Source organism: Panthera tigris, chromosome A1 (assembly GCF_018350195.1).
Source record: "Panthera tigris isolate Pti1 chromosome A1, P.tigris_Pti1_mat1.1, whole genome shotgun sequence".
NCBI lineage: Eukaryota > Metazoa > Chordata > Mammalia > Carnivora > Felidae > Panthera > Panthera tigris.
The window spans coordinates 141,644,103-141,669,476 of NC_056660.1; the positions used below are offsets into that span (position 1 = coordinate 141,644,103).

The 25,374-nt window shown below is 37.6% G+C and overlaps 1 protein-coding gene across 2 annotated transcripts in view; it reads left to right on the forward strand.

Moving 5' to 3' along the window:
- SCAMP1 (secretory carrier membrane protein 1) overlaps positions 1–25,374 on the forward strand; it is a 126,615-nt gene that overhangs the window by 26,288 nt on the left and 74,953 nt on the right. The gene's annotated exons all lie outside the window — the stretch shown is intronic.

Below are 25,374 nucleotides of genomic sequence, written 5' to 3' on the forward strand. Positions count from 1 at the left end.
CACGCGATGTGAGGCAGGCTCCAGGCTCTGAGTGGTCAGTACAGAGCCTGACATGGGGGCTGGGAGGGGCTGGAACTCAGGGATCCCAAGATCTTGACCTGAGCCTAAGTCCAATGCTTAATCACCTGAGCCACCCAGGTGCCCCTGTTTTTTGTTTTTTAATTATGTTTATTTTTATATTTAGTTTTGTGTTTGAATGGAAACTAAGGTATTTAATGAAGGCAACAATTAAATATTTTAACAATAATTTACATATTCACTTTATATTATAAATTCAGAGAAAGCAATTGTCCCAAGACACATTACAATACTGACAGGGCCAGTATGCTGGCAGTAGGATAGAAGGCTATTGAGCACTTGAAATTTGGCTAGTCTGAATTGAAATGTGCTATAAAAATGAGATAGAAAATAATTTTTTGTTTGAACTCAAAATGTATTTTCCTACTGAAAATGATGTTGAACTTGGTGGGGTAGGTTCCCTGGCCTACCTTCTAAAAACTTAATGCATAAAATACTAGAAAAATTGGTTCATCATTGAGAACTGGTATGCCTTTATGGGGAATGCTTTCCTTTTAAATGAGGTAATGGTTCAAAATGCCTACTGCAGCTTGATTCTCACTGGTTTCAACAGCTGGTAATGACATTGATGGCTTTAAATAGAATTTCTTCTGGTAGGTATTGAAGTACAGGAATTAGGGACACCTGTGTGTGTGTGGGGGGGGCAAGTGTGGTGCTACTGATAGAAATCCTTGGTCACATATCTCAGGGCCTAGTTTACTGTCTTCTTTTTTTTTCCTTCGGGGATAGATTGCTTCGTTTCCTTTCTGTTTTGCTAGTTGTTGCCATATATGACTTCTGTTACATAAAACAGCAGGATCTGTACCTTCTGGCAGAAGGAAGAACCAAGAGAAGAAAATTCTAAGTACGGGCATGCCTACATTTTTTCTTAAAGGTTATCTTAAAAAAATTTTTTTTTTAATGTTTATTTTTTAGAGAGAGAGGGAGAGAGCAAGTGAGTGGGGAGGGGCAGAAAGAGAGGGAGACACAGAATTTGAAGCAGGTTCCAGGCTGTGAGCTGTCAGCACAGAGCCCGACATGGGCTGGAACTCACGAACTGCAAGATCATGACCTGAGCTGAAGTCAGATGCTTAACTAACTGAGCCACCCAGGCGCCCCTCTTTTTTTTTTTTTTTTTGGTTTTGAAGTAAGTTCTATGCCAATGTGGGCTTGAACTCATCATGGCCCAGACATGAAGAGTCGCATGCTCTACTGACTGAGGCAGCCAGGTATCCCTGGCATGCCTACATTTTTGAGCATAAGGAAGATGGATAATTGGTTTATGTAATAACTCCCTCTGTGGTAATTCTGGACAGTGGGTAGACTGAGACTCTTAACACTTGGATTCTAAACTAGGCCTTACCACTAATTGGTGACTTTAGGCAACCACTTAACTTCTTTGGACAGCTTTTTTTTTTTTTTTTTTTTAACGTGTAACAGTGGAAGTAGATGGGAAGATGTTGAGATAAATAGCTTCTAATACTAGTTTCTCTTTTGAAAATGGATGAAACTTTTAGCTCAGGAACTAACTGAATATAATTGTACACCGTAGTTTACCTATCTTTAATACTGCAGAAGCATTTTCTATACTGTAATAATTGTATTTTCTCTTGCTGTATGTTTCTTTTCACATCTTTTCCTTTCTCCTTTGCTTCTCATTGTCTTGTCTTTCTTGCAGCTCATTACCTGTCTCTTGCGGAACCAATCTTCTTTGTTTCTATTCTCATTTAATGATAACTATTGCTTTGTATCCTCAGTGTCATTGGCTAGAAATATTTGCATTCTCTTTGGCTCAAATAACGTCTTTTCCTATTGCTATTTGCCAAATCCAGTCACTTACATCTCCAGGAGATAGTACCTGTCTCTTCTTTTCATTCCTACTAAACTGTCCTAATTCAAGTACTCATGTGAAATAATACAGTGGCCTATCTACTTACCTGTCTCCAGTTTCTCTCCTCTCAGCTTAAATCCCACATTTAGTCCTTATAATCGTTCCCTTGTCTTCCCTTCTCTACCTTACTTTGACATAATCTCTTGGCTAAAACCCAAGTGTTGGTTAAATCCAATTCTCGCTGCTACTTTCTGCCCCTACCCTAGCAGCTAAATATGACTGGAGAAAGCATCCCATAGGGTCTCATTTTCCGTTACTGACCAGCTCTAAATGGCACTGAATATTCTAGTCCTATAACTGTCCACTCTTATCTTCCTGTCTTGTCATCCCTTTTTTTTTTTTAAAGTTTATTTATTTTTGATAAAGGAAGACAGAGAGAGAGAGAGAGAGAGAGAGAGAATCCCAAGCAGACTTTGTGCTGACAGAATCGTCTTGGTTGGGGCTTGAACTCCTCAATTGTGAGATCATGACCTGAGCTGAAATCAAGACCCGGACACTTAACCGACTGAGCCACCCAGGCACCCCTCTTTCCTCCTCCTTAAAATCTATTCCCCATGCCCACTCTTAGGTGATGACCTTGCTTATTTCACTGAGAAAATCGAAGCAGTCAGTGGAGAACATCCATAGACCCCCACCACCGCATCTACCTACCTACGAGCATTTATACCCATATACGCTGCCTGCCTGTTACTTACAGATGAGGTAGCTATTTGTGCTTCTGTTTGATTCCATTCCTTCTACTTGTGTGCTGGATTCCATGCACTCTCACTTTAGAACTTTGCTAAAATGTCCTCTCTTACATTGTTAGTTTTTTCCTTCTGGATCATTCATATCTTCATAAAAACGTGTTTTCTCCCATCTGGGAAAAAGACATATATTTATTTACTTGAACAGCTTTATTGAGATATAATTAATATGCCCATTTAAAATACATAATTAACTTTTCTGGTGTAGTCATAGTTGAAAACCATGATCAGATTCTAATTTCAGAATATTTTTGTTCTACCGCCAAAAGTCGGATGCTTCAGCATTCACTTCACATAGCACTTTCCTCTCTAGCCCCAGGCAACTTCTAATTTACTGTCACTATATATTTGCCTTTTCTGGACATTTCATATAAACAGAATCATGCAGCATGTGGTCTTCTGTGACTTGTTTCTTTTACTTAGCATAATATTTTCAAGGTTCAACTACGTTGGTGTCATGTATCATCAGTACTTTATTCCCCTTTCCTTTTTTGATTTTTATACCACATTTTATTTAGCCATTCATGAGTTGATGGGCAGTTAGGTTGTTCCCAATGTTTGCCTGCTGCGAACTTTTTTTGTGTACTACTTTTTGTGTGGTTGTATGTTTTCCTTCCTTTTGTGTATATATCTAGGAGTGGAATTGTAGGGTCATATGGTAACAATGTGTTTAACATATTGAGGAGCTGCCAACTTGTTTGCCAAAGTGGCTGTACCATTTACATTCTCATCTGTAATGTGTGAGGGTTCCAGTTTCTCCACATCCTTGCCAACACTGGTTATTGTGACTTTTTGCTTGTAGCCATCCTAGTGGATATGAAGTAATCTCTCCTTGTGATTTTAATTTGTGTTTCCCTGATGGCTAATGATGTGCATGTATTTTTTTCATGTGTTGATTGACTATTTGTGTATTTTCTTTGGAGAAATGTCTAGATTTTTTTCCTGTTTTTAAATGGGTTGTCTTTTTAATATCAAATTGTGAGAGTTTGTGAAATAGTCTGGATATAAGTCCCTTACCAAATGTGATTTACAAATATTTTCTCTCATTCTGTGGGATGTCTTTTTGCTTTATTGATAGTGTTCTTTGCATAGAAGTTTTAAATTTTTTTAAAATTAAAAAAACTTAAATGTTTTATTTATTTTTGGGAGAGTGTGAGCAGGGTGGGGGGCAGACAGAAGATCCAAAGTGGACTCCGCAATGACAGCAGCAAGCCGAATGCTGGGCTCGAACTCACAAACCGTGAGATCATGACCCAACCCAAAATCGGTGACTTAACCAGCTGAGCCACCCAGGTGCCCCAGAAGTTTTTTTATTTTTTTTTATTTTATAATGTTTATTCATTTTTGAGAAAGAGAGAGACAGAGTGCGAGCAGGGGAGGAGCAGAGAGAGAGAGAGAGAGAGACACAGAATCTGAAGCAGGCTCCAGGCTCTGAGCTGTCAGCACGGAGCTGGCTGCGGGGCTCGAAGTCGACCGTGAGATCATGACCTGAGCTGACATCGGACGTTCAACCGACCGAGCCACCCAGGTGCCCCACAGGTGCCCCAGAAGTTTTAAATTTTGATGCCACATTTGTCTATTTTTTTTTCCTTTGGTTGTTTTTGGTGTCCTAAGAAACCGTCATCGAAGTTACGGTCCTAAATAATTACTGCTATGTTTTCTTCTAGGAATTGTATCATTTTATTTTATTTATTTTTATTTAATTAATTTATTTTTTTTTTAGTTTACATACAAGTTAGTTAGCATATAGTGCAACAGTGATTTCAGGAGTAGATTTCTTTAATGCTCCTTACGCATTTAGCCCATCCCCCCCTCCCACAACCCCTCCAGTAACACTGTGTTTGTTCTCCATGTTTGAGAGTCTCTTATGTTTTGTCCCCCTCTCTGTTTTTATATTATTTTTGTTTTCCTTCTCTTATGTTCACCTGTTTTGTATAAGAATTGTGTCATTTTAAGTGCTTACATTTAGGTTTATGATTGGTTTTGAATAGTTTTTGTGTATGCTCTGATGTAGTTTTCCAACCCCATTATTTTCCATTGGATATCCACTTGTTCCAGCACTGTTTGTTGAAAAAACTATTCTTTTCTATTGGCTTGTCTTGGCACTCAGTTTGAAAATCAGTTGATAATAAATGTAGGGGCTTATTTTTGGATTCTATTCTGATCTCTGTGGCTGTCCTTATTCCAGTAGCACACTGTCTTCGTTACTGTAACTCTGTAACAAAACTTTACCTTAATTTCATTTCCCTGTCTAGTCTATTTATGGCATCTCCTTCCTTGCAAAACTTTCTCTGCTCCCCATTGCCGCAAAAGTCCTGTGAAGAATTTGTGTACTTGTTTTATTTTCTCCATCCTTTCTCCTGAAAGATACTTCAACAAGGGTTTTGCTTCTAACACTCCACCAAAATGCACTTGTCAGAGTAGCCAGTGACTTCCACATTGGTAATCCAGTGGTAAATTTTCAGTCTTTTTTTTTTTTTTAATGTTTATTTATTTTGAGATTGGAAGAGAGAGAGAAAGCAAGCCGAGGAACAGAGAGAGAGAGAGAGAGAGAGAGAGAGAGAGAGAGAGAGATGGAGGGAGAAAATCCCAAGCAGGACCCATGCTGTCAGCACAGAGCCTGACATGGGGCTCGAACTCACAAACTGCGAGATCATGACCTGAGCCAAAATCAAGAGTCAGACGCTCAACTGACTGAGCCACCCAGGCGCCCCTAAATTTTCAGTCTTAACCTTAATCATCAACGCTGATAGTTGATCACTATCTCATTCTTAGGAAATTTTTTTCATTTGGCTGTCAGAGCAGTTGAATTTTTCCTTGTCGGTCTTCTTTGATGGTTTCTCTTCTTCCTTGCTGCTTCACCTGCATTATTGGAGGGCACCTGGAATTAGGCTTTGTGTCTCTCTTCATCTGTGCTCAGATGGTGATTTCATCCAGTTTTATAGGTTTAAGTACTGGCTCCATGCTGATGACTCCCAAATTTACATCTCCAGTGCAAACTTCTCTTCTGAAAACTAGATTCATATATTTAGCTGCCTACTAGACATGTCTACCTGAATGTCTTAGAAGTTGCAGATTTAGAGGGATGAAAACTGAACTGAGTCCCTTAGATGTAAACCTGCTAATTTTCAGTCTTTCTCCTCTCTGTCCTATTAGTTGCTTAGACCAAAACTTTGGTGGTATTTCACTATTTGCATTTCCTTCTATCTCCCATCATTCTGTCAGGAAATCCTGTTGGTTCTCCCTTAATGATTTGTCCAGATCTGATCCCTTTTCTTCACAGCCACCACCTGGCTTGAGCTATGATCATCCTTTGCCTGGATTACTGCAGTGCTGTTTTCCTAACTATTGTCTCTCCTTCCAGTTTTGCCATGTTTCAGTTCATTTTCAACTCAGCAGTCAGAATGATACCTTAAAGTTGATCATTTCAGTCTCCTATTAAGAACTCTTGGGGCGCCTGAGTGGCGCAGTCGGTTAAGCGTCCGACTTCAGCCAGGTCACGATCTCGCGGTCCGTGAGTTCGAGCCCCGTGTCAGGCTCTGGGCTGATGGCTCGGAGCCTGGAGCCTGTTTCCGATTCTGTGTCTCCCTCTCTCTCTGCCCCTCCCCCGTTCATGCTCTGTCTCTCTCTGTCCCAAAAATAAATAAAAAACGTTGAAAAAAAAAATTTTAAAAAGAACTCTTTCCTAGCTTTTAATTTTCTTTGGAATAAAACCAAAAGTCCTTAAAGTAGCCTACAGTCTGGTTCCTGACACCTCTCTCTTCTTTATCTCCTCACACTCTTTCCCTTATGTATTCCTATATCCAGCACACTGGTCTTTGTCATGTAGGCCAGGTATTCTGCTCACTTTGTGTTCGCTATGCCTTCTGTGTGAGATGGTCTTCCCCCAGATACCTGCAAGGTTGACTTCTTAACTTTCATTAATTGTTTACTCACAGGTCGCTTCCCTGACCACCTTTGTAAAATTAAATCTCCACTCAACCTTTATTCGTGACACCTTTACCCTGTTTTTTGTTGTTCTTGTTCCATAAAATTTACTGCTGAAATACTTTATAATGTGTTTATTATGTATATTGTTTACCTTGCATTGCTAGCATGTAAACTCCAGGAGAGTAGGGATGTTTATCTATTTTATTCATTAATGTATCTTAAGTGTCTGTAACTATTGGACATTGTAGTTGATCAGTAAATATTTGATCAATGTATATATAGATATGTATGGCCACACCTCTCTTCTTTTAGGTAACTTTATCTGCTTTGAAACTCTCATCTTTGTATATTCCTTCCTTCCTTCTTATTGAGGATCTCTTCCCCCAAGTATTCAAATCTTTAAATGCCTTGTTTTAAAATGTTATCTATTATGATAAAATTATTTCTATTTGTCCCGAGTCTGACATGAATGTGTATAATTTTCACCACTGTTTTTAACAAGAAACTCTGTGTTAAATTTTTTATTGATGTTTTTAATTTAATTTTGAGACAGGGAGGGCACGAGTGGGGGAAGGGCAGAGAAAGAGGGAGACACAGAATCCGAAGCAGGCTCCAGGCTCGGAGCTGTCAGCACAGAGTCTGACGTGGGGCCCGAACCCATGAACCGTGACATCATGACCTGAGCCAAAGTTGGATGCTTAGGCTCACTGAGCATCCTGACTGAGCCCCCTAGGCATCCCAAGAGAATCTGTGTTAAGTATAACCACAGTCAGTTCTTGTCTTCTCAGAGACTGAAAAAGTCAATGGAAGCCGCAAAAGTTGTAGGTTTCTTTTGGCAATGTCTTAACCTTTGTTGCCTTAGAGAAGAGTTTTCAAATTTCAGGATGTCTAAAACTCACGTTGAGGAGCTTGTTTAAAAATGCAAATCTTTCTCGTCCCCCTGAGTTTTTGAATCTATGTGTCTACAGCAGAGCCAGAGTCTGCATTTTCAGTAAGTACCAGGGGTTTCTGATGCAGGGGATCTATAAAGATATTAAGAACTATTGCTTTAGGAGCGCCTGGGTGGCTCAGTTGGTTAAGTGTCTGCCTTTGGCTCAGGTCATGATCTCGAAGTTCATAAGTTTGAGCCCCACATCAGGCTCTCAGCTGTCAGTGCAGAACCTGCTTCGCATTCTCTGTCCCTATCTCTCTTTGCCCCTCCCTTGCTTGTGCGCGCGCTCTCTCTCTCTCTCTCTGTCTTGCTTCCTCTCAAAAATAAATAAACATAAAAAAAAATGCCATTGCTTTAGACCTTGAGTAAACTTAGGAACTTTACTGGCTCACAGGTGGAGAGAAAGAGCAGGAAAAAACAAAGGTGTTTAGAATGTGTTTAGAATGTGGAAGAAAACCAGAAAGGCTAACATATGTTTATTTGTGCATGAGAAAGAGAAGTCATGTACCAATGCCTTGAAGGGAAGGGGTGGGGCAGAGAGAGAGAGAGAGAGAGAGAGAGAGAGAGAGAGAGAGAATGCCAAGCAGGCTCTGAAGGGTCAGCACAGAGCCCAATGTGGGGCTCCAGCCCACGAACCATGAGATCGGGACCTGAGGCAAGATCAAGAGTTGGAGGTTGAGCCGACTGAACCATCCAGGTGCCCTGACTATTAATAATTATTAATTATTAATATATATGATAAAATTTTAATAATTATAGTTCTTAATAATGGAGTGCCTTTGTAATTTTTATTCCAGAGAGCTCATTATGTTATAGAATAATTTCTCCGCCATTGAATTGCCATCATTGTTATAATGTTCTTAATGCTATTGAGCTAAAATATATTTTCCTATAATTTTTATCTGTTGGTTCCAGTTGAGTTCTCTAGAGCCACACACAGCAGGCAAATAGGACAATATGAACGGATCTTGGGGGCATTATGCTATGTGAGATAAGTCGGGCAGAGAAAGACAAATACTGTGTCATCTCCCTTATATGTGGAAACTGTAACAAAAGTAAAAACAGTCTTAAAGAAAAGGAGAACAGATAAGTGGATGCCAGAGGTGGAAGGTGGGAAGTGGGTGAGATGGGTGAAGAGAGTCAGAAGGTACAAATGTCCAGTTATTTATAAATAAGTCATGATGATATAATGTATAGCACGTTGGCTATAGTTAATGATACTGTATACATATTTGAAAGTTGCTAAGAGGGGCACCTGGGTGGCTCAGTTGGTTAAGCGTCCAACTTCGGCTTAAGTCATGATCTCATGGTTTGTGAGTTTGAGCCCCACATCTGGCTCTCTGCTGTGTCAGTACATAGCCTGCCTCAGATCTTATGTCCCCCTCTCTTTCTGCCCTTTCCCCACTTGCTCTCTCTCTCAGTCTCTCTCAAAATAAATAAATATACTTAAAAAGAGATGCTAAGAGCATAGATATTAAAACTACTCACCACAAGAAACAAGGTTTTGTAACAATGTATGGGGATGGATGTTAACTAGACTTATTTTGGTGGTCATTTTTGCATTGTGTACAAATAGTGATTGAATCATTTTGGTATACCTGAAACTAATATAAATGTTATGTCAATTATACCTTAATTAAAATATTATAACCCCTTAACTTTCACAGGTATTTTAAAATACAGTCTATTCCTAACTTGGAAATTTCATTCACCATGAGAGAAGGATATACAGTCTTGTTATCCCAGACTTTTTCTTTTGTTTATTTATTTTTAGGGAGAGAGAGAGAAAATGCGAATGGGGAAGGGGTATCCCAATCAGAGAGAGAATCCCAGTCAGGCTCTGCACTGTCACTCAGCTTGGCTTGGAGCTTGGACTCAGGAACTGTGAGATCATGACCTGAGCCAAAAACAAGGGTCCTATGTGTAACTTATTGAGCCACCTAGGTGCCCCCAGACTTTGTTTTTGATTCTGCCCCCAAGATTGCTGTCCTGTTCTCCTGGCTTGTCATTTATTACCAGAGCAATGGCTAACACAGTTTCAGGATTGTCAGAACGAGAAGAGCTTATCTTACTCTGGTACATCCAGTTGCACTAGAGTTTTCTCTATTTCCTACAGATAAATTGACTTTGCTTCTTCATCTGGAGTTTTGATGAGTATAAAATGATGATCATATATCCAGAGGTGTCCAGTGAGGCAGGAAGATATTTCTTCTTGAATTTCAAACTTTGTTTCTGGTATCATTTTTCCTGTTCTTAAAGTAAAAGTTTCTTTAGTGAGTGTTTATTGGTAGTACCTGTTTTAGTATTTCTCGTTATTTGCACTTTGCTTCTCAAAAACTGATCATAGCAGATTTAGAAGTCCGCATTGACAATTACTTTCTCTAATCAATTTGGCACATTTTACTTGGGCTTCCATTGTAGCTGTTGGTAAGTTAGCTCTGAGTCTTATTGATGTTCCTTTGTTTAGGTATGGTGTCTTTTTTTTTTTTTTTTTTGATGTTTTTAAGATCTCTTGTTTTTAGTGTTTGTTCTTTCACTGTGATGTATCTCTGTTAATTTTTTAAAGATGCAATTTGAGTTTTTCAGTCTGAGAATTAGTAATTAGTGTCCTCATAGTCTGTTTGAATATTGACTCCTCTCCTTCATTTTCTGTTTTCTTCCTCTGGAGCTCTTAGTTGTTGGACCTTCTCACTTTATTGTCAGCTCTCTTAACCTTTCATATTTTTCATTTTTTAGGATTTCTCTACTGCATTCTGCTCAGTTTCTTTAGACGTGCTTCTCTTTCCCTAGTTATCTCTTCATCTTTGTGTAGTGTGTTGTTTGACTTACCTTTTTATTTTTTCTAATTTCTTAGGCTTATTTATAAGAGTGAGAAGGAGAGAGAGGCAGAGAGGAGAGAGAGAATCCTTAGCAGGCTCTGCACTGTCAGCACTGTGGGGCTTGAACTCACAAACTGAGATTATAACCTGAGCCGAAGTCAAGAGTCCGTGCCACCCAGGCCACCTCTGTGTGACTTATCTTTTAAATTTTATGGTTTCAGTTACTTTGTTTTTAATTACTAGAAGTTCCATTTGTATTTTAAGATGATGATTGTTGCTTAGTCATACTTTGATTACCCTCTTTTATTTCTTTAGTAAACAATGTATTTTATATTTTTAATAATCCTAACATTTTATTAGATATTTGATAATTTGAATATCTTAGGTTTTATGTTGTCATTTGTACATCTGTGGATCCTTGCTCATGATGGCTTGTTACCTTCTTTTAAGTCATGAGGCACAGTTACTTTATCTGTGAAAAATTCTTTGAAGGCTGGTTTAAAATTTTTTTTTAATGTTTATTTATTTTTGAGACAAAGAGAGACAGAGCATGAGCGGGGGAGGGGCAGAGAAAGAGGGAGACACAGAATCCAAAGCAGGCTGCAGGCTTCGAGCTGTTAGCACATAGCCTGACGCAGGGCTCGAACCCACAGACCATGAGATACTGACCTGAGCCGAAGTCAGACGCTTAACCGACTGAGCCACCCAGGTGCCCCTAAAGGCTGGTTTTAAAGTGTGTTCCTCTGCTTTTGCCAGGTCCCTGAGGTCACTGCCAACCTTGCAATGAAAATCTTAGCTTGTATTATTTTTTGTATGTGGTTAGTGTGATTTCTGGCCCCAACTCTGCGAGTTGGTAGGTTTATGACTAGGAATTCTCAGGGAAGATTTCTATTTTTCCCCTTTGTTTATCCACAGTCAAGGGCAAAACAGGCAAGTATTGCTACTATTTACTTCTCTCATGCTGCTATTTTTCTAACCAGTGGGATTTCCTGGCCTTCCAGGAGCTTAGTCGTGTATTTAAAATATTATTTAAATAAATCCGATCCAGGATTTTGGTTATTAGGTATTGGGGGTCTCCTTGTTGTGTGTGGTCTGCTGTGTTGCCAGAAATGGAAGTCCTTTCTTTGTTTAGTTGGATAAATTTCACATAAAACATTGTGTAAGTTTAAGACGTATAGCCCTGTTGCTGTGATATATTTATATATCGTAATATGGTTGCCTTTGTAGCCATATGCATCAAATAACATACAGTACAGTGTTATTGTCTTTACTGTATTGTCTGTAATATACTGTACATTAGATCTCTATGGCTTATTTACTGCTTGTTAGAAGTTTGTACTCTTGGCGCATCTGGTTGGCTCAGTTGGTTAAGTGTCCGACTCTTGATTTTGGCTCAGGTCATGATCTCACAGTCATGGGATTGAGCCCCATTTGACATTATGCTGGGCGTGGAGCCTGGTTGGAATTCTCTCTCACGCTCTCTCTCCCCCTCTCTCTCCCCCTCTCTCTCCCCCTCTCTCTCCCCCTCTCTCTCTGTCCCTCCCCTGCTAATATACACATGTGTACTCTCGCTTTCTCTCAAAATAAATAATCTGTTTGGCTTTTTGGATTCTACATGTAAGTGATATCATATAGTACTTGTTATTCTCTGACTTACCTCACTTAGAATAGTATGCTCAAGATTCTTCCATGTTGTTGCCAAATGGCTGAATATCCTCCTTTTTCATGGCCGAACAATATTCCATCATGTATATGTACCACATCTTTTTTATTGATTCATCCATTGATGGGCATTTGGGTTGTTTCTATATATTGGCTATCGATTGTGAATAATGCTGTGATAAACATGATAACGTATGTATCTTGTTGAAATTCTGTCTTCATTTTCTTTGGGCATGTACACAGGGTAGAATTGCTAGATTGTATGGAAGATTTACTTTCATTTTTGAGGGGAACCTCCACATTATTTTCCAAAGAAGTTGAAATAATTTAATTTACATTCCCACCAACAGAGTGTAAGTGGCTCCTTTTTACCACATCCTCACTAGCAGGTATTGTCTCCTGTCTTCTTGATAGCCATTCTGATAGATGTGAAGCGCTTCTCTTATTGTGCTCTGGACTTGCATTTTACTGGCTTTTAGTGATGTTGAGCATCATCTCATGTGCCTGTTTACCTTTAGATGTTGTTTTTGGAAAAAATGTCTTTTTTGTTCTTGACATTAAAAAAACATTTTTTTTAATGTTTATTTATTTTTGAGGCAATGCGAGAGACAGAGTGCAAGCAGCAGAGGGGCAGACAGAGGGAGACACAGAATCTGAAGTGGCCTTCAGACAGAGGGAGACACAGAATCTGAGCTGTGAGCTCAGAGCCTGATGCGGGGCTCAAACTCACGAACCGTGGGATCATGACCTGAGCCAAAGTCAGACGCTTAACCGACTGAGCCATTCAGGTGCTCCTGTTCTTGACATTTTAAAATCAGAAGTCTGTATGTATTTTGGATATTAATCCCTTATTTGATAAATGGTTTGAGAATTTTTTCTCCCATTCTGAAAGGTTGTCTTCACTTTTTCTTTTGCTGCGGTCTTTTGAGTTTGATGTAGTCCCATTTATTGATTTTTTTTTCCTTTTGTTGTTTGTGTTTTTGACAGAGTGCACAAAAAATTATTGCCAACCAGTATTAATGAGCTTCTTCTGTACTTCTGGGAGTTTTATGATGTTGGGTCTTATCTTTAAGTCTTTGATCCATTTTTAATTTGTGAGTTTTGTGAGATGGGGGACCACCTTCATTCTTCTGCATATGTTTCTGCAACTTGCCCAGCATCATTTGTTGAAGAGACTATCCTTTCCCCAGTGAGTGTTCTTGGCTGCCTTTGAATGTTAGTTGACCACATATGCTGGGATTTAATTTTGGTTTCTTTATTCTGTTTCATCAGTGTATGTGTCTGTTTTTGTGCCAGAACCATACTGTTTTTATTACTCAGGCTTTGTAGTATAGTTTGAAATCAGGAAGGGTGATGTGATACCTCTGGCTTTTTTTCTCAGGATGGCTTTGGCTATTAGAGGTCTTAGGTGGTTCCATACAAACTGTGGTATTTTTTTTCTCTTTCTGTGAAGAATGCCTTCGGTATTTTGATGCCGATTATGTTGAATCTGTGGATGGCTTTAGGTAGCATGGCAGTGTTTACAAAGTGGACTCTTCCAATCATGTACATATAGTGTCTTTCCATTCATTAGTGTCTTTTTTGATTTCTTTCAGCAAAGTCTTCTCATTTTTGTTGTACAGATCTTTCATTTATTTGGTTAAATTTATTCCCAAGTATTTTTTTAACCTTAAATTCACATTTATTTAAAAATGCCAACTTCTAAAAATTAAGTTCTTTTTAATTTTAATTCCAGTATAGTTAATAATACAGTGTTATATTTGTTTCAGGTGTACAATATAGTAATTCAGTAATTGTAAGCATTGCTCAATGCTCTGTGCTCCTTATGATGTCTACTGTTAAATCTCTAAAACTTAATTCAAGTATTTTATTTATTTATTTTTTTAATGTTTATTTTTGAGAGACAGAGAGAGACAGAGAATGAGCAGGGGAGGGACAGAGAGAGAGGGAGACACAGAATCTGAAGCAGGCTCCAGGCTCTAAGATGTCAGCGCAGAGCCTGACGCGGGGCTCGAACCCATGAACCATGAAATCATGACCTGAGCCGAAGTCAGTTGTGTAACTGAGCCACCCAGGCGCCCCAAGTATTTTATTGTTTTTGATGCTTTTGTGAATGGAATGGTTTTCTTTTTCCAGTACTTCATCACTAATGTAAAATAATGGAACGGATTTCTTATATGTTGATTTTGTATCTTGTCACATTATAGAAATTATTAATTCCAACAGTTTTAGACTTTTTAGGGTTTTCTGTATGTAAGATCATATCAACAAAAAATGATAATTTTAATTCTTCCTTTCCAATTTGATGCCTTTTGCAGAAATGGAAGTCTTGAGTAGATGGTTTCATTAGTTTTCTTTTTAGTATATGTGCAGAGGTGAAAAGTTGAAATAGAATTAGGGACCATCATCAGAATAGGTCTTTAAAAATCATGACTGGATCAGAGTGGCCAAAATGAACAAATCAGGAGACTATAGATGCTGGAGAGGATGTGGAGAAACAGGAACCCTCTTGCACTGTTGGTGGGAGTGCAAACTGGTGCAGCCGCTCTTGAAAACAGTGTGGAGGTTCCTCAAAAAATTAAAAATAGACCTACCCTATGACCCAGCAGTAGCACTGCTAGGAATTTACCCAACGGATACAGGAGTACTGAGGCATAGGGGCACTTGTACCCCAATGTTTATAGCAGCACTCTCAACAATAGCCAAATTATGGAAAGAGCCTAAATGTCCATCAACTGATGAATGGATAAAGAAATTGTGGTTTATATACACAATGGAGTACTACGTGGCAATGAGAAAGAATGAAATATGGCCCTTTGTAGCAACATGGATGGAACTGGAGAGTGTTCTGCTAAGTGAAATAAGCCATACAGAGAAAGACAGATACCATATGTGTTCACTTTTATGTGGATCCTGAGAAACTTAACAGGAACCCATGGGGGAGGGGAAGGAAAAAAAAAAAGAGGTTAGAGTGGGAGAGAGCCAAAGCATAAGAGACTCTTAAAAACTGAGAACAAACTGAGGGTTGATGGGGGGTGGGAGGGAGGGGAGGGTGGGTGATGGGTAATGAAGAGGGCATCTTTTGGGATGAGCACTGGGTGTTGTATGGAAACCAATTTGACAATAAATTTCACATATTTAAAAAGAAAATAAAAATAAAAATCATGACTGGAGTTGTATCTGGATTGAGGTAGTTAATTCAGAAATTTGGGCTGAAAAAAATACTGGGTCCCAGAGCTGGATAGAGATCTAGCTAACATCTACAAATTTGAAGAAGTTACCAGGATAATAGCTATTTGCTTAATATAACTGCTGTTACAGATTTGTGCCTCTTCAACATTTTTCACTGTTGCCCGCCATAAGCAACTGTGACCTCACATATATCAGAGTACTGCTCTAACGCATCTTTCATCTTTATTTTAGGAATTGATTGTATTTAATGCTTCATTTGTTATTTAAAGCAATAAAGAATTTATAGTAAGTTTTCAACTGGGTGAGTTTTTGGATAATTCCTTGTGTGTTTTTTTCTGAAGTGTGTTGCCAGACTAACTTTGTCAGTCATTTATATGGTCATTGTTATATTGTATCTACTTATTAATCCAAGAGAGTGAGACTTCAGGGCCATCCTTTTCTAGTTGGAGAACAGTTAAGATTGATTAGCTTCAGTTTTTCTGCCTATTTATATGAGATATTGGAGTGAGGGGAACAAACAATTGGAACAGAGAACTTACAATTCTTTTAATAAGAAAAGATGATAGTGTAGATAAAAAATACAAGAAAAATCTTTTGATCTCACTATCCAGAAATAATCACTATTAATATTTTGACATATTTTATTACATTTTTAGATTAAAATTGACATAGTTTTATAACTTCCATCACTTATGGGTACAAACTTTTCCAGTTATATTAAATACTCTTTCAGAACTTTTAAATGCATAAAATGCTCTCTTCTGGATAAAATAACTTACCTATTTTTTTTTATTTTGGACATTTGGATTATTGCTAACTTTTTGCTTTTGTAAATAATACTATAGTGAGCATTCTTGGCAAACATATTTGTGCGTATCTTGGATTATTCCTTAAGATATTTTTAAAGACTACCTATTTGTGAGTCATAAAGTATAAATACTTCTATGGTTCTTGTACGTAATGCTAAATTATGCTCCAGGATTATTATATGAACTAGTTTATACTCCTATTATCAGTGAGTGAGAATACCCATTTTATCACATCTTTTCCAAAATGGGATAATCTTATGGTAATAATGACCTAAAAAATAATTAGATGAGGTTTACTTTTTCGATTACTAATGAGGTTAACATTTTTAATATTTGTTTATTTTTTAAATGTATTCTGGAACCTGCTTGATAAGGGTGTTCTAAATTTTTAAACATTTTTATTTTGGGAGAGAGAGAGAGAGAGAGTGTGAGCATGAGCAGGGGAGGGGCACAGAAAGAGGGAGGCACAGAATCTGAAGCAGGCTCTAGGCTCTGAGCTGTCCGCACAGAGCCTGTTGTGGGGCTTGAACTCTTAAATGGTGAGACCGTGACCTGAGCCGAAGTGGGATGCTCAACCGACTGAGCCACCCATGCACCCCTATAAGGGCTTTTTAAAATGTATTTTTCCTCAGTAACATGTGGATCTATTTTTTTTATTTGTATATAATGAAATGTATTAACCAATTGATGGTTATATGTGTTATTAGCTTTTGCTTTTTAATCTTGGTTATAAAATACTTTATATCATCAGACTTCTAAATATTTACCTTTTCATTATGATTTCTCTCCCCTCATCCCTTTTAAATGTTTACAATACCTTTCCTCAACCCATGATCCAATAGTCATCTATATTCTATGTACTGTATTGTGTGCTGGTGTCTTTATAGTTAAAAAAAAAAAATCCATTTGGGATTTATTCTGGTGAGATACGGAGAAGTGATTTCCACCCCCTGCCCCAAACATTTAAATAACTGTCTCAGCATGATTTTGATGATCTTTACTACTCCCATTGTTTTGAAATGCTATCTTGGTTATATGCTGCTATCGTGTATATACTGGAATTTGAAATTTTGGTAATTCAGACTTCATGTTTTTCTATCTTATGGTTTGGGAAATAGGCCACTGTTTTTGTAGTTCTTGATTACTAGTGAGTTTGAACCATTGATTGTTTTATTGACCATCCCTGTTTTCTTAGTTGTGTTGCCTGTTCAGGTCTTTTGCTCATATTTCTATTAGTAGTTGGTAGTTACATCAATTTGTAGAAATTCTTTATGTATTTGGAATAGCATTATATATGCATTATAACCACTTTTCCCTAGACTGTGATTTGAAGTTTCACTTGATGTTAAGTTTGAATATATAGGTTTCCCCCACTATTCAAAAGTAGAACATACTGAAACCTTTTTTGAGCCAAAATGGCATAAAGTGAAGGGTATCCCTTGCTTTCCAAAACTTTATGTTATACCACTTTACTTTGACAAAAGACATACATTAGTACCTGTAATCGCTAATCAGGAGAAATCCGATTTTCTTCTATTTTGTGAAAAAAGCTATCACTGTACAACAGAGGCTTTTTGAAGTGGTATAAAGTTAGCTTTCAGAAAGTGGGGATACCTGTAGTTGAACTTATCCATCTTTATTGTGTGTGTGTGTGTGTTTTAATCTTAACAAGGTCTTAGCATTTACTGTGTTCCAAGCACTGTTTGAGGCACTTGACATTCATTATAGGCAAAATACACAGAGATTTCTGGAGTTTACATTTGAGAAGCTCTTATGTACCCTAGGTTCATAAAAATATTCACTTATTTTTTTTCCTCAAAAGTGTGTAAGTTTTGCTTTTTCACTTTTTAGGTCATCCACCTGGAATTTATTTTTGTAAAGTATGAAGTAGGAAGTCTAGTTTATTCCATGTGGGTAGCCAGTTTTCCTAGCATCATTTATTGACTAATAACATTGTTTTTCCACTGTCTTACAGGGTCACATCTGTTGGATATCAAGTTTCTGCATTTGTGTGGATTTATTTCTGTGTCCTTTGTGTTTATTTTTATATTTCTGTGTCTTTGGCACCTGTACCACCCTCTTAGTTACTATATCCTTATAATAAGCCTTGATACCATAGATCTGCCCTGTTCTTCCACAAAATTGTTTGACCTATTCTTAGTCCTTGGCTTTTTCATATGCATTTTAGAATCAGCTGTATACCGCAGTTACTTCTTTGATTGTGCCTGTGTTCTTTTTTCAGGGCTGCTACTTGTTGTGTCAGGGTAAAATCCTGGTGCATTGGTGGTGTCTTCTGGGTTTAATAGTTGTGATATTTGAACTTCCCTTTGCAGCTGCTTGCTTGCTTTATCATCTTCTCTTTTCGTTCTGTCTTCCTTTTCCTGTGGCCACTTAAAAGAGTATTTTAAAAATACATTTTTAACTTCAAAAAGTATATTATCGGGAGGGGGGACAAATTGTAGAAGAGTGTATAAATAAAGCAAAAGGTTCAAGTCCCTCTGATAGCAGTTTGCTGAGAGTTTCCAGTTATTTTTCTGGGTATGTACAAAGCATTGTTTATAAAAGCAAAAAAAATGGTCGTATGCATTTTATTTCATTTAATATTTAAAAGGCAGTCTTCTTTAGTTCCAACTCCTTCCTTTTGATGGCTGCATGGTATTTTTATACAGTAATTTAACCAATTCCTTTTTGGTGGACTTATAAGTATCTATTTGCTTTTTGATCTTTGTAGCTATTTTCAAATACTGCTAGTCCCCATTGGCAAAGCAGAGGTTGTATGGTTTATTTTCCATCTCCCTAATGCCTCCACTTTCTTTTCAAAGGGTATTAGTGAAGTTGTATCAAAAGCTCTTCTATTGACTTTTTAAGAAGTCATTCTATTTTTTTCATCATAGGGTATTCTTTAATCTCCATCCCTGATATCACCCATCCCCCGACTCACCTCCCCTCTGATGACTGTTAATTTGCTCTGTATGTTTAAGAATGTGTTTCCTGCTTGTCTTTCTCTATTTTTTCCTTTGCTCATTTGTTTCTTAAATTACACATAGGAGTGAAACCATAAGGTATTTATTTGTCTTTCTCTGACTTATTTCACTCAGCATTGTACCCTAGCTCTATTCATGTTGTTGGAAATGGCAAAATGTCATTATTTTTTATAGCTGAATAATATTCCAATGTATATACATATACCACATCTTTATTCATTCACCTATCAATGGACACTTGGGCTGCTTCCATAATTTGGATATTGTAAATAATGCTTCTGTAAACATAGTGTTGCATATATTCCTTTGAATTAGTCTTTTTGTATTTTTGGGTAAATACCCAGTAGTGAGATTCCTGGACTGCAGGTTAGCTCTATTTTTATTTTTTTTAGTAACCTCCATATATATGGTTTTCCACGATGGCTGTACACATTTGTATTCCTACCAACAGTGCAAGAGGGTTCCTTTTTCTCCACATCGTTGCCAAGACTTGTTTCTTGTGTTTTTGATTTTAGCCATTCTGATCTGTGTGAAGTGATACCTTACTGTAGTTTCAATTTGCATTTCCCTGATGAGTGATGTTGAGCACCTTTTCATGTGTCTTTTGGCTATCTGGGTGTCTTTTTTTGTAGAAATGTCTGTTCATATCTTCCGTCCATTTTTAAACTGCATTATTTGTGGGGTTTTTTGTTTTGAGTTGTATAAGTTTGTTATATATTTTGGGTGCTAACTCTTTATTAGATGTGTCATTTGCAGATACCCCATTACATAGGTTGCTTTTTAGTTTTGTTGATTGTTTCCTTTGCTGTGCAGAGGCTATTGACTTATTTAGTTTTTGCTTTTATTTGCCTTGCCTCAGGAGACCTATCTAGAAAAATATTGCTGCAGCCAATATTAGAGTGATTACTACCTGTGACCTCTTCTAGGATTTTTATGGTTTCAGGTCTCACATAAGGTCTTTAATCCATTTTGAGTTTAGTTTTGTGTATGGTGAAAGAAAGTGGTCCAGTTTCATTCTTTGGCATGTGGCTGTCCAGGTTTCCTAACACAGTTTGTTGAAGAGACTTTATAATCGTTCCTCCTTTGTTAGAGGGTAATTGACCATATAATTGTGGGTTTATTTCTGGATTTTCTGTTTTATTCTATTGATCTATGTGTCTGTTTTTATGCCAGTCCTATACTGTTTTAATTACTACCACTTTGTAATGCAACTTGAAATTTGGGATTGTGATTAACTCCAGTTTTGTTTTTCATTTTTAAGATGGCTTTGGCTATTTGAGGTCTGTATAGTTCCATACAAATTTTAGGATTGTTTGAGTTCTGTGAAAAATGCTGTTGGTATTTTGCTAAGGATTGCATTGAATGTGTAGATTGCTTTGGGTAGTTAAAACATTTTAACAATGTTTGTTTTCCCAGTCCATGAGCATGAAACGTCTTTCCATTTCTTTGTGTTGTCTTCACTTTCTTTCATCAGTGTTTTAATGTTTTTAGAGTACAGGTTTTTACCTCTTTGGTTAGGTTTATTCCTAAGTATCTTATTATTTTTGGTGTGTTGTAAGTGAGATTGTTTTCTTAATTTCTCTTTCTGCTATTTCATTATTATGGTATAGAAATGCAACAGATTTCTGTGTATTGATATTTGTATTCTGCAGCTTGACTAAATACACTGGTTAGTTATAGTAGTTTTTTGGTGGAGTCTTTAGGGTTTTCTATATAGAGTATCATGTCTTCTGCAAATAGTGAAAGCTTTACTTTTTCCTTACCAATTGGATACCTTTTATTTCTTTTTGTTGTCGATTGCTGTGACTAGGACTTCCCATACTATGTTGAATAAAAGTGGTGAGAGTAGACATCATTGTCTTGTTGGTGATGTTTGGGGGAAAACTTCTCAGTTTTTCCCCATTGAGTATAATGTTAGCTGTGGGCTTTTAGTATAAGACCTTTATGATGTTGAGGTATGTTCCTTCTAGACCTCCCTTGTTGAGGGCTTTTATCATGAGTGTATATTGTACTTTGTCAAATGCTTTTTCTGCATCTATTGAGATGATCGTTTTTTTATCCTTTTTTTTTAATGATGCGATGTATCACATAGATTGATTTTTTAATATTGAGCTACCCTTGCATCCTGAGAATAAATCCCAGTTGATCATGGTGTATAACTTTTAAGTAAATTGTTGGATTTGATTTGCTAAAATTTTGTTGAAGATTTTTGCATCTGTATTCATCAGAGATACTGGCTTAAAGTTCTCTTTTTAGTGGTGTCTTTATCTGGTTTTAGTATCAGGGATACTGGCCTTCTAGAATGAATTTGAAAGTCTTCCTTCCTTTTGTATTTTTTCAAATAGTTTGAGAAGAATGGGTATTAACACTTCTTTAAATTCACCTGTGAAATCACCTGGTCCTGGATTTTGGTTTTGTGGGAATTTTTTTTGATTACTGATTGAATTTCATTGCTGGTGATTGGTCTGGTCAAATTTTCTTTTTTTTTTTTTTTTAAAGTTATTTTGTGTGTGAGAGAGAGAAAGTGTGTGCATGTACAAGATAGGGAAGGGGCAGAGAAAGGAGGCAGGAGAGAATCCCAAGTAGGCTCCCCATTTGTCAGTGCAAGCCCGATATGGGGCTCATTCTCATATGACCTGAGTAGAAATCACCAGTTGGTTGCTTAGCTGACAGAGACACCCAGGCGCCCAGTCTATTCAAATTTTCTATTTCTTGCTGCTTTAGCTTTGGTAGGTTATATGTTTCTAGGAATTTATGCATTTAAGTTGTCCAATTTGTTGGCATGTAGGTTTTCATAATAGTCTGTCATGATTGTATTTCTGTGGTGTTTGTTGTTATTTCTCCTCTTCATTAGTAATTTTATTTGGGTTCTCTCTCTTTTTTGTAAGGAGTCTCCCTTCTATTACTTTTGTAAGTTTCTATATCTTTATTTCTTATTTAATCTTTATTATTTCTTTCCTTTTGCTGTGGTTGAGTTTTGTTTTGTTTTTTTTTTTCTGGCTCCTTAGGTGTAAAGTTAGGTTGTTTGAGATTTCTTTTTGCTTCTTGAGGTACACCAGTATTACTATAAACTTTCCCCTTAGAAGCACTTTTGCTGCATCCCAAAGATTTTAGATCTTTGTGCTTTCATTTTCTTTAGTTTCCATGTATGTTTTTATTTCTTTTTTGCTTTCTTGGTTGACCTGTTCATTGTTTAATAGCATGTTATGTAAGCCCCATTTTTTGTGCTCTTTCCAGATTTTTTCTTGGGGCTGATTTGTAGTTTAATAGTGTTGTGGTCAGAAAAGATGAAGCCTGGTATGACTTTCATTTTTTTAAATTTGTTGAGAGTTTTTTTTGGTGGGCTAATATGTAATCTCTTCTGGAGAATGTTACATGTGCACTTGAAAAGAATGTGTAGTCTGCTGTTTTAAGGTGGAGTGTTCTGAATATGTCTGTTAAATTCATACGGTCCAGTGTATCATTCAAAGCCACTGTTTTCGTTTTTAATTTTCTGTGTTGATGATCTGTCCATTGATGTGCTTGGGGTGTAGAAGTCCTCTACTATTACCATATTGTATTACTATTAATTGTTCCTTCATGTTTGTTGTTAACTGTTTTATGTATTTGGATGCTCCCATGTTGGGTGCATAAATATTTATAATTATATTTTCTTGGATTGTCCACTTCATTATTACTTAGGGCATTTTTTTGTCTCTTGTTGCAGTCTTTGTTTTAAAGACTCTTGTCTGATATGAGTATTTCTACCCTGGCTTTCTTTGTCATCCATTTGCATGATAAATGTTTCTCTGTCTACTCTGCAGGTGGCTTTTGGTCTGAAATGAGTCTCTTGTAAGCACCATATAGATGGGTATTGTTTTTATATCCACTCTGTCACCCTATCCATGCTCTTTGATTAGAGCATTTAGTCCATTTACATTCAAAGTAATTATTGATAGGTATTTATTGCCATTCTTAAATTTGTTTTCTGGTTGTTACTATAGATTTTCTTTGATTCTTTCTTCTCTTGGGTGTCTTTCATGGTTTGTTGGCTTTTTTAGTGATACAGTTGGATACCCCTCTCTATTCTTGCATGTTTATTACTGGATTGTGATTTGTCATTATCATCGCGGTTGTATATGACATTTTCTACATATAGCAGTCTATATTAAGTTGATCACTGCTTAAGTTTAAACCTATTTTTTATTCCTCTCCCTCCCACCTTTCAGGTATATATTGTCATATTTTACATCCTTTTATTTTATGAATCCCTTGACTGATTTTTACAGAAATATTTATTTTTACTGTTTTTGTGCTTTTTATTTTTCATATTCTCATTTAGGATCTTTCATTTCCACTCAAAGAGTCCTCTTTAAAATTTCTTGTAGGGCTGGTTTAATAGTCTTTTTGTCTGAGAAACTCTATTTTTATTTTAAGTAGGCTTCACACCCAACATGGAGCCTAATGCAGGGCTTGAACTCATGACCCCAAGATGAAGACCTGAACTGAGATCAGGAGTCAGACACTTGACTGACTCCTCCACCAGGTACCCTTGTTGGAGAAACTCTGTGTCTCTTTCGATTCTGAATAGTAGCCTTTCTGGATAGAGTATTCTTGGCTGCAGATTTTTCCCTTTTAGCACTTTGAATATATCATGCAACTTCCTTCTGGCCTGCAGAGTTGCTGCTGAAAAATTTGCTTAAAGCCTATGGGGTTTCCCTTGTATGAAATTGTCTTTTCTCTGGCTGCTTTAAAATTTTTTTCTTTATCCCTACCTTTTGCCATTTTAATTACTATGTATCTTGGTGTGGACCTCTTTGGTTTCATTTTTTTGGGGGGGGGGGTGGATCTCTGTGCCTCCTGGATTTGCATATATGTTCCCTTCCCCAGATAAGGGAAGTTTTCAGTTATTATTTCTTCAGATACATTTTCTTCCCTCTTACCTCTCTCTTCTTCTGAGATCCCTATAATGTGGATGTTATTAGGCTTGATGGAGTTGCTGAGTTCCCTAATACTGTACTCAGTTAACATAGTTTTCTTTCCTCTCCTTTGCTCAGCTTGATTACTTTCTATTACTCTATCTTCTAGGTCATTAATTCATTTGTCTGCCTCATCTAGCCTACTATTCCATCAAGTGTATTTTTAGTTTCATTTATTGTGTTCTATATTTTTGTTTAATTTTTTGTAATGTTTATTTATTTTGGAGACAGAGACACAGAGCACAAGTGGGGGAAGGGCAGAGAATGAGGGAAACACAGAATCCAAAGCAGGCTCCAGGCTCTGAGCTGTCAGCACAGAACCTGACACAGGGCTTGAACCCATGAACCGTGAGAGCCGAAGTCGACACTTAACTGACAGCCACCCAGGCACCCCTCATTTATTGTATTCTTGATCTCAGGTTCTTTTTTATGTCTGGTTAAGGGTCTCCCTGATATCTCCACTCTTCTCCAGTCCAGTAAGTATCTTTATGATCATTACTTTAAATTCTCTATCAAACATAGTACTTACATCCATTTTGCTTTGATCTCTTGCTGTGGTTTGGTCCTGTTCTTTCATTTGGGAGATATTTTTCTGTCTTCTTATTTTGTTTGACTTTCTGTAGTTGTTCCTGTGTGTTGGGAAGTCAGCTACTTCTCTTGCTCTTAGCGATAACAACCTTATGAAAAAGAGGTCCTGTAGTGCCCTGTAGTACAGTGTCCCCTGTTTTCCAGGGCCTGGTGCTTCAGGGCTTGTTTGCTCTGTGTTTTGTTTGTGCTCTGCTGTTGAATTTTGGTTTCTTTTTCCTTCAGTCCAGTTGTTTGTTGATGCTGTCTTTACTTCTTATGAGTAGCAAGGTGTGCAGTGGTCTTGTTGTGAAATTACACTGCCTGCTGGAAATGAGGTCCTGCACAACAGGTGGATTAGAACATGTGTTATTGGCAGAGTTTGCACCATGCCTGTGGGAGAGGGGTCTTGTAGCACCAGCACTCAGGAGCATGACTAGGAAACGCTGATCTGCTGAAGCATACGTGGCGGGGCTTGGCATAAGCAAGTTAGGTAGCATGAATCTACACAGTGCTGGTTTCCACAGATGGCCGTTGTGTATGCTGGGGGACAGGGGAGGAAAATGGCACCTGCTAGCTCCTTTGTTCCTGGAGGGGTCTCCCCGTGATCCTTGTCTCTCCAGGCCATGTTCTGAGATGAGCAAATCACTATATCTTGTCTGCCCCTGGCATTTTTCAAATTGCTGGTTCTGCACTGCATCTGCATGGCTGTTTTTCGTGCCGTCTTTCTTAGGGCAGGGACTCTGTCTCCTAATGCCTAGAGCCCAGCATGCCGAGTTTTTAAATTCTAGGTTTTAAGTCCTGTTGGTTTTAAGAACTAATGAAATTTCA